The 15,947-nt window shown below is 44.9% G+C and overlaps 1 protein-coding gene and 1 long non-coding RNA gene across 3 annotated transcripts in view; one reads left to right on the top strand and one right to left on the bottom strand.

The window, feature by feature from the left end:
- The window catches only part of ACBD4 (acyl-CoA binding domain containing 4), a 52,473-nt gene that overhangs the window by 240 nt on the left and 36,286 nt on the right, over positions 1-15,947 (top strand). The gene's annotated exons all lie outside the window — the stretch shown is intronic.
- On the bottom strand, positions 13,942-15,612 carry LOC133367200 (uncharacterized). The gene is made up of 3 exons (XR_009758539.1): positions 15,523-15,612; positions 14,366-14,417; positions 13,942-14,128 (listed from the first exon to the last, which is right to left on the bottom strand). It is a non-coding gene; the product is annotated as an uncharacterized LOC133367200 (long non-coding RNA).

Below are 15,947 nucleotides of genomic sequence, written 5' to 3'. Positions count from 1 at the left end.
AGCATATAACACCTCTACTAAAAGTACGGCACTGGCTACTAATATGATACAGCACTCATGTCTAAGTTCAACTTTTAGCATTTAAAGCTGTTTACAACCTGGGGCCAGGGTACCTCTTGCCCCATATATCATGCCCAGCACTTGCATTTCTCTGATGTTGTTAAGAGTTCTGTATGCCCCAGAGGTACACCTGACATAAAGAAGAAACTTGGCCTTTAATGTTGCAACTGATGCTATGGAATCAGCTGCCAACTGAACTAGCCAAGTGCCTAGCATTTTTGCTTTTAGAATACATAAAATTAAATCAAGATTTGAACATACAAAATTATAAAAAGCCTATCAATGGAAAACATGTTGCTTATTAATTCAGTTAGATAGGTCTGTTACAACACTTAAGAAGCAGGGAAAGGGTTCACATTAAGGGCTTTCTCTCTCTCTCTTTTTTTAAGAATACCCATCATTTAACCTCTTGCCTAGTTGAGAAACACCTGCAGCAAAGACCAGCTTGTTGGAAAGGCAGTGAGGAAGGTCTGGATAATTTTGACTTTTTTGCAGACTGGACCCATTGAGCTATAAAACCTCCACCTCACCTGGTACATCAGGCTGCCACAGATAGATTAACCCTGAAGCATCCTCACTGCAACAATCATATAGAACAATAATTGCCCTTTGTCTCAAAAAACAATCACTTTTAAATAAGTCAAAAATATTTTAGAGTTTAAGCATTCTACATTAATTTGAACATTCCATAAAACTTCCTGCCAATAATTCCTTGCCACAGTGCAAGTTTCTTACACAGCAGGTTTCTGAAATAAGTCATATATTAATTTAGGGATTTTTTTTTTATATGTCATGTATTATCCAAATTCAACTTATAGAAGGGAAAAAGGCTTTCAAACAAGGTAGAGTAGGTACACAAGCATTTCCTTGACACACAAATTAGACAGAACACTTTCTTTAGAAAAGTTACTTTTGAACCAGTGAAGGCTGAATCACCAAAGTAGACTCTCCATGTAAAGAAAGTAAGAGCAAACTGAGATACTTGGGCCCTGTACACCCAAGAAACCCAATACATGTTCATCAGTTTTAATTCTTCAAGAAGAATAAGCATTTGGTTCATTGTGTCAATTCTTATTTGTCTTTCTCGTCCATAGCTCTCCAGAACTTTTGGGGAAAGTCCATGCTCTGCTTCAAATCCATCCATATCACTGCTATAATGTCTTGCAAATGGTCTGAGTTTTTCTGGATCAATAGAGTAAACACACTTGGGATTGAAAGCACTAACTCCATTCAAAACATTGCAATTGCCTATAAACCTTCTCTTAAGTTCACTACTATTATCATTATCGTTATTATTAAATTTATATCCCACCCTTCATCCAAGAAGGAGCTCAGGGCGGCAAACAAAACACTAAAAACACTCTAAAACATAAACAAAACATCTTTAAAAACACATCCAAGCAAAACATCTTTAAAAACATATTCGAATGAAACACCTTCAAAAAAACAGCTTTAAAAACATCTTAAAAAGTAATTCCAACACAGATGCAGATTGCGATAAGGTCTCTACTTAAAAGGGTTGTTGAAAGAGGAAGGTCTTCAGTAGGTGCCAAAAAGGTAACAGATGGTGCCTAATATTTAAGGGGAGGGAATTCCAAAGGCCAGGTGCCAAAACACTAAAATTCTGCTTCCCAATAGTGCGATCAACAACAGGAAGGAACACCTTAATTCTAAAATCATGGCCAGTTTTGGATTAATACTTTCTGCTGTGTTTAATTCAGCAACATAGCTTTGATATTGTTTTGGGATACAGTGTATTCTCTTTTATTTCTCATTTTGATTGAATTTTCTTCTGCAAACATTTTTACTTCTGCCATAATTTTACTGAATTTTCCTCCTGATCCCTGAGATCTTGAAATTTATCAATCAGAGAATTAACAAGTACACAAGCTTGGGACATGTCACAATCTGATTTTTACAAATAATCAGATGCCACTTTTAGTTCAAAAAGTACTTTGCTAAAATGATTCAGGCAAAACACAAAGCCATTTAGAATGTCACAAGTCTCTACACTTCTTTCAGAACTTGATTCATTTATTACTATATTCAGAAGCAATAAAAAGTCAGGAAGTGTTGATTTAACAGCTAAGCATGATGTAATCTGACACACCCAGTGAGTGTCTGACAAATATTTTTAATTAAGTAATTTTATTCTGTTTGTCTTTGCAATTCGATGGTATGTGGATGCACATAAGAACAGGATAGAAATGTGTAGTTGTTGAAGAAGACTAAATAAGTTTGCAACACCATGTATATTCTTACACACATCAACAATAATTACATTCAGCCTGTGGTTGAAACAATTAACATAGATAGTTTGTGACACCTCTTTCATGAGCAGTGCCTGCACCCCATTTAGTTTTCCACTCCTTACACTGGCACCATCATAGGCTTGTGTTATGCAGTGCTTGATATCTATGCCACATGTTAAGATGTTCTTTATGTAACTTTAAGTAGTGAATGAGCGTCCAGTGAATGATGGAAACCAACAAAACATTCATATATATTGCCACTGTAGCAGTAACTGAGAACTTCTGACATTTATTCCTGCTTATGTTTGTCCTTAGTTTCCACAGCAATTAATGTGAAGAAGTCAGCTTCCTTCACTTCATGAGAAACTGACTCCAGAACCATTCTGCTCATAATGCTTAACAATTCATCTTGAATGGAATGATGTGTGTACTTTGCATTGCGAGGAAGAGTATCTATTTTAGACTGGATTCTGGGATTGTTTTGCAACTGGATGCAAGAGTTCAAGAACATTTCTCCTGTTATCACTTGTCTCACTTTCCCACTGCCTGTGTTGTTTAATCTTTTTTTTTTTGTATATAGGTGAACAAAAGAATTTCTGCAAGAGTGCCTATATAATGTCTATTTTCTTTGATAAGTTTATTGTGCTAAAACTGAGCCTCCTTTAAATGTCTGTGTGTGTCTGTAACCCTCCCATGCTACCATGCAGTCTTTGAACTGCATTTCTGTTATGCAGCTTTTATAAGTAAATGCATTTTCACCAGTAAAGACATCTTTTCCAGCAAAATGGCTACGAGTAAAGCAAAACACAGCATTTTCTATTACATTGTATTTCAACCAGGAATAGAGTTTGTACCATGCTGGACTGAAAAGGCTCTGTGACTGGACATTCATTCATTGGCATTCACTCGTGACCGAGTGAGATTGTCTTCCAAAATAGTCTTTAACAGTGGGTCCATAAGTGACTGTGGAGGCCAATCCTAGATCCACACAGCCTCCCACAGTGAGGACATAGGTTCCCCGATGGAAGACGGTTGCGATGAGGATTTGTTTGACGTGCCTTCCGCTTGGCTCATTTGTCCCTTTCACTCTGTATTTGTGTTTCTTCAAAGTCCATAGCACCTTTGATAATAGCCGGCTTCCATTTGGGACGCTCATGGGCCAAGACTTCCCACTTCTGTCCTGCCCAGAGTGTGAGACACGAGACGGAGGCAAGACTGGAATTAATTCTTGTTTTATTAGAGTATCGGTTACATTGAAAGCAATGAGCTTCATAAACTTGACGATGCTAACTCACTACTGTCCCTAACTAAGCTACCTAGGCATCCTCTGCAGCATGTGAAGAAAGTTGACTCAGCACCCCAATCAGGGTGGTGCCGCCTTAAATAGGAAAGGTCTTCACTCGTAATCTCTGACTTCTCCAAAGTTTCACCTACTGGCCGACCAGCTTCTTGCGGCATCTCGCGCAGAGTGAATGGGGTCTAGCCTCCGCCTGCTCATCTGACAGTACAGGCTCGATAGGTGCCAGCTCAGCTTCAGGAGGCGGGGAAGCATTTGGAGTGCCAAGCGGGAAGTCCTGGGGTGTGGAGTTGGTGCGTGCACCAGGTCATCCCCCAATGGCTCTGCACCTGTAGATAGAGCGAGGTCTGCTTTGGCGGGAGGACTGTCCATGGGAACTGGCAGATTGTCGACTGCACCCCCTCCCGCACTGTCCTTGAAAACCTCATCTATCTCTGATTCCTCTCCCTGGTCTATCTGGGGAAGCTGGGACACGACAGACTCCCCTCCCTGATCCTCCTGGGAGAGCTGGGGCTCAACAAGTTCTCAATGCTCATGTTACATTTTTTTATATTATTTTTAAGAACATCTTTAAACCTCTTTTGCTGTCCACCGATATTCCATTTTCCACCCTTAAGTTGGGAGTAGAGTAGCTGCTTTGCAAGATGGTGATCAGGCATTCGAACAACATGGCCAGTCCAGCGAAGTTGATGTTGAAGGATCATTGTTTCAGGGCTGGTGGTCTTTGCTTCTTCCAGCATGCTAACATTAGTTTGTCCATCTTCCCAAGTAATTTGCAGGATTTTCCGGAGGCGACGTTGGTAGAATCTTTCAAGAAGTTGGGAGTGGTGTTTATGCATGGTCCATGTTTCACAGGCGTACAGTAAGGTCGGTATTATGATGGCTTTGTAGATAAGCATTTTGGTCTCCCTGCGAATATCCTGATCCTCGAACACTCTATACTTCATTTGGGAGAATATGGCACTCGCAGAGCTCAGACGATGTTGAATTTAAGAAAAGTGATCAACATTCTGCAGCATCACTCCATTTAGCTGGATTGATGGTGCTACAGAGGGACTAGTTCGCTCCTGATGACTCAGCACTGTTTTTTTTTATATTGAGCAAGAAGCTAAGCCTTCCATATGCTTGTGCAAAGACATTAAGGATAGTTTGAAGATCTTCCTCTGAATGTGTGGAGACTACATTATCATCGCCATATTGAAGTTCTACGACAGAGGTTGTAATTACCTTACTTTTTGCTTTCAGCCTACTGAGATTAAAAAGCTTTCCATCTATTCAATATGTTATTTCCACACCAGTGAGAAGTTCCCCCTCAACACCAAGGTGTAGAATCATGGCAATGAAAATGGCAAATAAGGTCAGAGCAATGACACATCCCTGTTTTATGCCTGATCCCACTCTGAATGGATCGCTTTGAGAGCCATTGTTATCCAAAATTGTTGCCGTCATGGAGGAGTCGCAAAATATTCACAAATTTATCAGGGCATCCAATTTTCAGAAGGATGGTCCAGACAGCAGTTCAATTTACAGTTTCAAAGGTCTTAGTCAGATCAATAAACACCATATATAGAGGTTGGTTTTGCTCCTTGCATTTTTCTTGAAGCTGTCGTGCAGTGAAGATCATGTCCACTGTCCACCTGGAAGGACGGAAACCATTTTGGGATTCAGGGAGGATGTCTTCTGAGATAGGTAGAAGGCGATTTGCGAGTGATAATTATGGCATCCCTAAGGTCTTCCGGGATCTCCTCTGGCTGAATTGGACTTTCTTCTTTACACTGTGCAATGTCAATTGGACCAGGTAACTTTTTAACAAAGGAAGGTATTAACCACTAAACCAGCATCTGGCAGCTCTGAAACACTTTCCTCTTCAGAATTATCTATTTTACAAGAATCGGAGTCGCTGCTACCGGATAATTCCTCCTCCGAGTCAACTTCTGATTAATTCAGTCTTTCTGAGGAACTCTGTCCTTCTGTGACATCAAACCTTTTCCTTACTTTTGCTCGGTTTGTGAAATAGTAGTCTAAAGATTCAGAAGATGAAGTTCCTGAAGATGAAGCTGGGTGTTTTTTATTGCAATCTATTGCCTTTGTAATATGGAATAAAAAGATAAGAGGCACTGAATAGTGGGATTGATGAGTAAACATTCATAGATTGCATTGTAGATTAATTCTCCCCACCCATCCCCTTTTCCTGTACTAATGCTCTGAGGAGAAAAAAGGAACACCTGGAGAAGGTTGTCTCCTCCCTTTCTCATTTTTTTCTGACCTAATACCCTGAGAAATAAAGAGAGCCATGGAAGAGGCAAATTAACTCTTCCTCCTTTCCAGGTGAGGCTTGTAGAGCTTGGAAGAAAAACGCCCTGTAGTCTGGTCCTCTTAAGTCCTAGAAGGTGGTCAGAGAGACCCAACGGGGCTGTAGTATCCCTGAGAGTGGGAAAGGTAGGGGTGGAGTTACCTGTTCTTCTGGTGTTGCATTCTCGATCCTACTGCCCAGCCAGCACGCTGGAGACTCTTTGGTATCAAACAGATCTTTTTATTAAGATGACTACCTTCGAACATGCCAACTTCTTAGTCCTCAACATACATTGGAGGGGAGTAGGGGAGGGGAGGACCCCACCCATGCAAGCCACAAGTGGGAAAATGAACTAAAACCTAACAAGCCTTCTTCACGTGGGCAACATTGACTGACCTTTTGCCCTTCTACAATCCATAGCAACCTTTTCTTTATCTTTTCTTTATTTTCTGCGTAGACTAGTTAATATGTTTTAAAATTAGGCAATTAGGTTGTCCCGATATTAAAAGGACAATGTGGTAAAATGGTTAGACAACATTAGACTTTGTCCAGAGAGACCTGAAGGCACGCTGGTGCTCATTCACAAGATTATCAAGATGATCTTGGCCTAGCCACCAACATTCAGCATAGCCTACCTTGGAAGCCTGCTGTTGTGAGGATGTCTGAGCTGCTTGAAAGAAGGGTGGGATAAAAATGAGATGGGGCTCAACTCTGGATATGCTTAGGCGCTAACAGTAGCCCTGGGCGTGGGCAGCAGCATGCAGGAATGAGAAGAATCACAGAACAGAGTTCGAAGGGGTCTTATAAGGCCATTGGGTCCAACGCCCTGCTCAGAGCAGGAATCCAACTTAAAACATATTTGGCAGATAGCTATCCAGCTGCCTCTTGAACGCCTCCAGTGTTGGACAGCCCACCACCTCCCTAGGTAATTGGTTCCATTGTCATACTGCTCTAACAGTTTGGAAGTTTTTCCTGATGTGCAGTCGAAATCTAGCTTCCTGTAACTTGAGCCCATTATTCCATGTCCTGCACTCTGGGATGATCAAGAAGAGATCTGGCCCTCCTCTGTGTGTCAGTCTTTCGAGTACTTCAACAGTGCTATCATATCTCCCCTCAGTCTTCTCTTCTTAAGGCTCTTTCAGGCTCTTCTCGTAGGGCTTTGCAGTCCCATTCATCCTGTTGCCCTGCTCTGAACCCATTCCTGTTTGTCTGCATCCTGCTTAAAGTGCTGTGTCTAGAACTGGACACAGTTCTCAAGATGAGGCCTAACTAGCACCAAATAGAGGGGAACTAGTACTTCAAGTGATTTGGAAATTATACCTGTTAATGCAGCTTAAAATATCATTTGCCTTTTTTGCAGCTACATTGCAGTTGGCTCATATTCAGCTTGTGATCAATAACAATTCTAAGATCCTTCTCACATATAGTATTGCTGAGCCAAGTATCCCCCATCTTATAACTGTGCATTTGGTTTATTTTTCCTAGGTGTAGAACTTTGCATTTATCCCTGTTAAATTTCATTCTGTTGTTTTCAGTCCAGTGCTCCAACCTATTAAGATCACTTTGAATTTTGTTTCTGTCCTCCAGGATATTAGCTATCCCTCCCAATTTTGTATATCATCTGCAAATCTGATAAGTATTCCCTACACCTTCTCATCCAAGTCATTAATAAAAATGTTGAAGAGCATTGAGCCCTGCCATAACCTCCCATTACCTTTGACAAGGAACCACCAGGGAGAATAGGGTTGCCAGGTCGGAACCATTCAAAAACCTGAGAAAATGGGGGCGGGCCCTAGTGACGTCACGGGGCGGGCCCTAGTGACGTCACGGGGCGGGCCCTAGTGACGTCACGGGGCGGGCCCTAGTGACGTCACGGGGCGGGCCCTAGTGACGTCACGGGGCGGGCCCTAGTGACGTCACGGGGCGGGCCCTAGTGACGTCACGGGGCGGGCCCTAGTGACGTCATTAAACTTAATACATTGTATCAACCACAGTTGCTTGGAGCATACTATTCAAAAAAAATTCTCTGGAGATTAAAATAGAAATCTTACCTAAAATAGGGTGTTCCTAGGTCCATCTGAAGTGACAAGGTCATTCTTTCTCACAAGCTTAGGGTGATGCAAACTGGAAATGGACTGCCTTCTAGTTGATCCCAGATAGGGTCTTCATGGTAAGCAGTATTCAGACAGAGGTGGTTTACTATTGCCTTCCTCTGAGTCTGAGAGGCAGTGACTGGCCCAAGGTCACCCAGTGAGCTTCATGGCTGTGTGGGGATTCAAACCCTGGTCTCCCAGGTCACAGTTCAACACCTTTAAGGGAACATTTAATCTAGCTTACTTGCTTCTGGCAAGAAGGGTTTACGTGCCCTCAGGCCAGGCCATTGTAGGAAGAAAGGAGCTTAGTGTTGCAGAGATGTTAGATGGGAGCACAGATGGATGCCCCCGAAGGCAGCAACTGTAAACATGCTTATTAAGGAACTGTCAGGCCCAGGATGTGACTCAGGAACCAGACCAGAGGTTGTAGTTAATTTGTGTTTTATTAGAGTAATGTCCAACAAAGACTGCGCTTTCTCATGAAGCAATACAGGGATACAGGTCCTGCGACATTGGGAGAAAGTTGACAGAGCAAGGGGCTGCTTCCCGCCTGTTCTTTAAGAAGGGGCTAAATGGGCGCGCAACCTTTCGCTCCTCCTTAACTCCCCCTCAGGTACTGCCTGCCTTCCCCCCCTTCTCTCCTGTCTTTTCAACCGTCTGCGTGTGCGTGGTGAGGGGGGAGGCATCACCTCCTCTTCTTCTGAAGTGTCCGATTCCCCTATGGGTGATAAAGAAGGGGCTGAGGGTAAACCATCTCTCCGCCTTTCTGCTGTGATTAGCCCTCCCTCTTGCTCTGAGCTGCGGAGAAGGGAGGGCCTGGGAATGTCTGGGGGGGATTCTAAAACTTCAAGGCTCTCAGGCTCCCTGTTGCTAGGCGACCCTATCTCTGGCATGTCCTCTGTTTCGGCTTCGCTCCACAGAGGGTAAGTTCCTCCCTCCTCCCTCTGCCAGCCATTTGAATCCTCTTCTGACAACCCCCCAGGAGCCCAGCTCATCCTCCCGACACCATCCCCCTTCTCAAGCTGTGCCCCCCTCCCCCTGTCTGGCTTGGGGCGGTGAGGAAAACGTTGATGGAAAAGTTTTACTAACTCTGGAGCATGCACATCATCTGCATTTTCCCATGATCTGTCAGCCACTCCATAGCCCTTCCAGTGAATCAAATACTGCAGCTTGTGGCGTCTGATCCTGGAATCCAAGATTTTCTCAACTTCAAACTCAAGCTGCTCATTTATCAGGAGTGGGGACCCAGGAGGCTCCTCCGGCCACAGCTCACTGGGAGGGGCAGCTTTCGTCAAGAGGGATCGATGAAACACAGGATGTATTTTAAATGTGTCAGGTAGCTTCAGCCGGTATGCCACGGGATTAATTTGAGTTTCTATTTCAAAAGGACCCACCCTTTTGTCTTGTAATTTTCTACATTTGCCCGGCATCTGGAGGAAACGGGTGGACAGCCATACCTGGTCTCCTGGTTGAAGGGGGGGGGGCTCCTTCCTGTGCAGGTCAGCAACTCGCTTGTACTCTGTTTTGGCTTCATTTAACTGCTGTTTCAGTGTTTGTTGCGCCGCTTGCAATTCTTTTAGGAAGTCCTCAGCTGCCGGTACCAGCATTCCTTCTGAGCTGCTTGGAAAGACTTTAGGATGGAATCCATAATTCACAAAGAATGGGGTTTGTTGAGTGCTGGAGTGTAGAGAATTGTTGTAGGCGAACTCTGCAAAATGCAAATATGATACCCAGTCAGTCTGTTGATAGGACACATAACTTCGTAAATATCTTTCCAAAACGGCGTTCAAGCGTTCCGTTTGCCCATCTGTCTGGGGGTGATGGGCGGAGGAGAGTTTTAATTCCGTCTGCAACTGTTTCCACATTGCTCTCCAAAATTTGGCTGTGAACTGAGTTCCTCGGTCTGAGACTACACTGTTTGGCAACCCATGCAGTCGGTAGACTTCTTTGATGAATAACTTGGCCGTTTCCTTAGCCTCTAAGGCCCCTGCACAAGGGAGGAAATGCGCCATTTTGGTGAGTAGATCTACCACGACTAAAACGGCTGTCATTCCTTGGGATTTGGGTAGATCAGTTATAAAATCCATGGAGAGATCCTTCCAGGGTTCATGCGGGACAGGTAGCGGTTGTAACAGTCCTGCTGGTTTTCCTGTTTGTGTTTTTGTCCGCAGACAGACAGAACAGGACTTTACATAGCTTTCAATATCCCTACGCATTTTAGGCCACCAGAAGTCCTTGGCCACGTTCTGAATGGTCTTGTAAATCCCAAAGTGTCCCGCTGTGATGGAATCATGGCACTGGCGTAGGATTCTGAGCCTTAATTCTCCTTCTGGCACATATCTGGCTGTTTTGAACCATAATAGTCCATTCCTCCAGTGAAAGGTTACTTCTGAGTCTTGACTTTGTCCCGTCTCCTGCCCATATTTTAGTACGTCTGCATCTTCTTGTTGTGCCTTTTTGAGTTCCTCTTCCCACGAAGACTGGCATGATCCCAACATTAATTTCTCTGGCGGGATCACGTACTGAGGCTGGTCCTCGGATTCACTTTCTTTGTACTGTGGCTGTCTGGATAAGGCATCAGCTCTCTGGTTTTTGGCTTGGGCTTGGTAAGTGATCTTGAAGTTAAACCTGGTGAAGAACTGGGACCATCTTATTTGTCTCTGGTTCAGCTTTCTGGCAGTTTGGAGGCTTTCCAGGTTCTTGTGGTCGGAGCGCACTTCAATCTGATGAGGGCCCCCCTCTAGGTATTGTCTCCAGTTTTCAAAAGAGTCCTTGATGGCCAGCAGCTCCTTCTCCCAAACTGTGTAATTCTTCTCTGCAGGCTTTAACTTCCAAGAGAAGTACGCACAGGGGTGCAGCTCCTTTCCTTCTTGGTCTAATTGCAGAAGGACCCCCCCCCAATAGCAAAATCTGAAGCATCTGCTTCCACGATGAAAGGGCGGGTCGGGTCAGCAAAGTGCAGAATGGGCTCGGAAGCGAACCTTCTCTTCAGCTCCTCAAAGGCCTGGGTGGCATTCTCTGTCCATTGAAACTTCTTCTTTCCCCTTAAACAGTCAGTCAGAGGAGCTGTCAATTTGGAAAACCCTGGAATGAACTTTCTGTAATAATTGGCAAACCCCAAAAACCGTTGTACATCCTTTTTGGTGACAGGTTGGCCCCAGTCCAATATACAGCTTACTTTCCCTGGGTCCATCTCCACGCCTTCCGCTGAGATTCGATATCCAAAGAAGTCTAGAGACTTGAGGTCAAATCCACATTTCTCTAATTTAGCATACAGGTGATTTTCTCTCAGTCTCTGCAACATGCTGGTCGTGGTCTTCCTGGTTCTTTGAGAACACCAGGATATCATCTAAGTAACAGATTACATATGTGTCCAACAAGTCTCTAAACACGTCGTTCATGAATTTTTGAAAAATTCCTGGAGTTCCACAAAGTCCGAACGGCATGACCAGGTATTCATACTGTCCGTAAGTGGTCAAGAACCCTGTTTTCCATTCATCTCCCTGCTTCATCCTGATCAGATTGTACGCTCCTCTCAAATCCAACTTCGTGAAGATTTTTGCAGAGCGCAGTCGGTCCAACAACTCTGAGATCAGGGGCAGCGGGTAGCTGTTGGGGATGGTGATCTGGTTCAATGCGCGATAGTCGTTACAGGGTCTGAGTCCCCCCCCTTCTTTTTCACAAACAATAGTGGCGCTCCAGCAGGGGATTGTGCGGGGCATATGAATCCTCGTCTCAGGTTTTTATCCAGGAATTCCTTCAGGGCCTCCCTCTCAATCTCTGTGAGAGTAGATTCTCCCTGATGGAATGCTGGCTCCTGGCACTAGATCAATCGCACAGTCATAAGGGCGGTGGGGGGGTAAAGTCTCTGCCTCCTTTTCATCAAACACATCTTTGAATTCTTCATACTTTGGCGGCAGGGTCACTTGCTCGATCTCTTGCACTGCCCCCGCTAAGGTGTTCTTGATTCCTTCAGGTTGACAGTTCTCCTGGCAATACTGTGAGGTGAACCACACCACCGCCTCCTTCCAACTTATTTTGGGTTCATGCTTTGCTAGCCAGGGCATTCCCAGAATCACCTCAAAGTTCGAGAGATCTGACACGTATAGCGAAATGAACTCTTCGTGCCCGGGGATTTGAAGTTTCACTTCCTCCGTGGCTTGTGTCACCCCTCCTGACTTCAGGGGTCTCCCATCGATAGTCTCCACAGCTAGGGGAGCGTTCAGTTTCCACCGGGAAATTCCATGACGCTTGACTAACTTTACATCAATAAAATTTGTGGAGGCTCCACTGTCAATTAAGGCAGTGGAATTAAACACCACTCCTCTGGAAGTTGTAATCCGAATAGGCAAGACCAACACCCCCTTTGAGGGAGGTTGGATCGTTGGGGGGCCTTTATACAACGCTGCCCCCAGTCCACCGGCCTGCACGTGGACTGGGTGTTCTAGTTTCCCGACGGCTCAGCTTTCCCCCCTTTTAGTCCACAGTCTCTGGCCACGTGGCCCGGCTTTGAACAATAAAAGCATAAACGTTCTCGGCGGCGGCTTTCCTTTTCTTCTTCCGACAGTCTTGGCCTAGCCCCTCCCTGTCCCTCAGCAGCATTACCTGCCATTCCTGCAGAGGGAAGGGTCTTGCTGCGAGATGCCGGGACCTCCTGCTTCCTTTCCAGGCGCCTTCCTTCCATCCGGTGATCTATCTGTAGGCATAGCCGGATGAGCCCTGGTAGGTCAGCGGGGGGGGGGGGAGGTCCTGGCCAACTCATCCAGGATTTCAGCATTTAATCCACTCCGGTACATAAACATCAGGGCGGCGTCATTGTAACCAGTTTCCTGGGACAGAATTTTAAAAGCATTAGTGTACTCGGAAACAGTCCCTTTAGCTTGCTTCAGAGCGCCTAGTTGCCGCGCTGCTGTTTCAGCTCTTTGCGGGTCTTGGAACATCTCGGTCATCTCCTGTATAAATCCTCTGTACCTTCTTAAGACAGTATCTTTTCTCACGAGATACGGAGTCACCCATTTTGCAGCTTCTCCCTCCAGGAGGCTAATCACAAAGGCCACTTTAGCCCCATCGTCTGGAAACTCCATGTGCATGACATCCAGATATAACTCACATTGAGCCACGAAAGTTGCCAACTGATCACTTTGTCCCGCGTATTTTGGGGGCAATCCAATGGGAACCTTTACTGCGGCAGCTGGAGGGGCTGTTTGCATCTGGTCTATCGTGGCCTTCAAGGTTTGATTATCCGTCTTCAGCGCCTTGACTGCTGCTAGCAGGGCTTGGACATCCGTCTGCAATTCAGCTACCTTAGTCCTCAAGAGTTTCACTTCTTCCGTCTCAGAAGTGGGGTTCGTCCCCCCCGCTGCTCCCTTTGACATCTTGTCCCAGTCAAGTGAAGAGAGCGTTGAGGGTGATCTAGGTGGCTCTGTCAAGCTGTCAGGCCCAGGATGCGACTCAGGAACCAGACCAGAGGTTGTAGTTAATTTGTGTTTTATTAGAGTAATGTCCAACAAAGACTGCGCTTTCTCATGAAGCAATACAGGGATACAGGTCCTGCGACATTGGGAGAAAGTTGACAGAGCAAGGGGCTGCTTCCCGCCTGTTCTTTAAGAAGGGGCTAAACGGGCACGCAACCTTTCGCTCCTCCTTAACTCCCCCTCAGGTACTGCCCGCCTTCCCCCCCTTCTCTCCTGTCTTTTCAACCGTCTGCGTGTGCGTGGTGAGGGGGAAGGCATCACCTCCTCCTCTTCTGAAGTGTCCGATTCCCCTATGGGTGATAAAGAAGGAGCTGAGGGTAAACCATCTCTCCGCCTTTCTGCTGTGATTAGCCCTCCCTCTTGCTCTGAGCTGCAGAGAAGGGAGGGCCTGGGAATGTCTGGGGGGGATTCTAAAACTTCAAGGCTCTCAGGCTCCCCATTGCTAGGCGACCCTATCTCTGGCATGTCCTCTGTTTCGGCTTCGCTCCACAGAGGGTAAGTTCCTCCCTTCTCCCTCTGCCAGCCATTTGAATCCTCTTCTGACAACCCCCCAGGAGCCCAGCTCATCCTCCCGACAGGAACTAAGCCCCATAGAACTCAATAGGACTTACTTTTGAGTAGATATGGTTGCAGCCATGTTAAGGACAAGGGAGGGCATTCTAGGCAAAACAGACAAATAATTGGGTCTCAGAACAAATTAAACCAGAACTATCACTAGAAGCTAAAATGATGATACTGAGGTTATCACACTTTGGACACATCATGAGAAGACATGATTCACTAGAAAATACAATAACGCTGGGAAAAACAGAAGGAAGTAGAAAAAGAGGAAGGCCAAACAAGACATGGATTGATTCCATAAAGGAAGCCATATGATTCCATAAAGGCATGCCTACCAAGATCCTGCTGTGCGTGCTTCTTGGATGTTCTGGACCTCGTCCCGGCTATCTACAGCAAGATAAAGGTGGAGGGACAGGCACATCAGCTCTCAGAATTGCTCAGCCCACAGCCGCCGCCCCCTCTCTCTGAGGTTATGCAGCCCATCGCTCTCTCTGCCCCCCCATCTGAGGTTATGCAGCCCTCTCCCTGAGGGTCTTCAGCCCCTCTCTGAGGGTTATTCAGCCCTCTCCCTGGGGTTTCTCAGCCCATCTTTCATATATAAATATTCAATATATTTAGGTCTGAACTTTCACAGATTTATCTATAAGTCCTATTGATCTCTATAGGGCTGTATAGACATGTATAGGATTGTTCCATGAAAGCCTACATCAAAAACGATACATATTCTAATAACAGGCAGTGAAAAATGCAGTATTTTAATAACTATAATTATGATAGTTACAAGTTGGTATTTTCTTTTAAAAAGTTGGTGTTCTGATTTAAAAAACTTAACAATATGCAGGAAAAATGAAGAGTAAAACTACCCCCTTTCTACCAAAACTTCTATTGAATGTAGGCCTTAACAGGAAACAGTTTCAGGAAGTATAACAGACACAGCATGCCTTGCCTTGTTGCCAGTAAAAGGGAATTGCTTCAATGGCTCATTTAATAAGTGTCATTGAAGCCATTTTCTTTCCTTGGCAGCAATGTGTATGTATGCCATTGTTGGCTTTAAGATATATAAAAAATACACACACAACACATCCAAGCAGCCTGGCCATGAGGGATGATGGAAAACATTCTGAGAAAGCAAACTGAGGAGGAGAGTATGTGATTTTTGAGAGACTTCTGCTAAGAAAATGTTTCTAAGAGCATCAGGCCCCTGTGAAAGTAAATATTTGTAGTGTCTTCAGCTACCTAGTTGTTGCTTCTTATCAAAGGCTCAAATTCCCAACCATCTTTTCCTCCTTCCATGCACTGCAAAGGGTGAGGAGGATTTTAGGTCCATGACTTGTCTGTCTCGAGAGATAGCCCTGAGAATCACAATTCAACCTTCCTGTTAAGAGCTCTGGATAGCAGTTACTGTTATTCCTTCTAATAGCCAAGTCAGGTGGTGACTACTGACAGCTGAAATGAAGCCACTGAGAAATAAGAGGGAGATATCACTGCTTACCTTTTGCAATAAGTGCCTGAGTGTTGTGTTTGGAATAAAAGAAGGACTAAGGGTTTTCAGTGGTTGTCCTCTTCAGGGATAAGTCCCTTGTACAGCAATTGCCTGCTGGAACACAGGGAAGCACCTTTACATAATGCAACATGAAAGAGGCTTGTGGCTCACTGGGGAGGATATTGTTCCTTCTAGACTTTGTATGCCGAACCAAGACACAGACAGACAGTCCTCTATCTCTCTCTGAATTGGCCCCTTGAAACAGTGATGGGCACTGCAGAATTACAAGCTGGACTAAGAGAACAGACCCTGATTGTAGATGAAATTAAGGTGGTAATTTATAAATAATGGAACCTGGAGAAATTTGGGGCTGGAGATTAATTTGGAGAAAATATGGAGAGGAAGTACATAGGAACCTTATTGAAAAGGTAGTG

The sequence above is a fragment of the Rhineura floridana genome, chromosome 11 (assembly GCF_030035675.1).
Source record: "Rhineura floridana isolate rRhiFlo1 chromosome 11, rRhiFlo1.hap2, whole genome shotgun sequence".
Taxonomy (NCBI): domain Eukaryota; kingdom Metazoa; phylum Chordata; class Lepidosauria; order Squamata; family Rhineuridae; genus Rhineura; species Rhineura floridana.
Note: the sequence above shows the minus strand (reverse complement) of the source record. Positions and strands in the feature narration are given on the sequence as shown.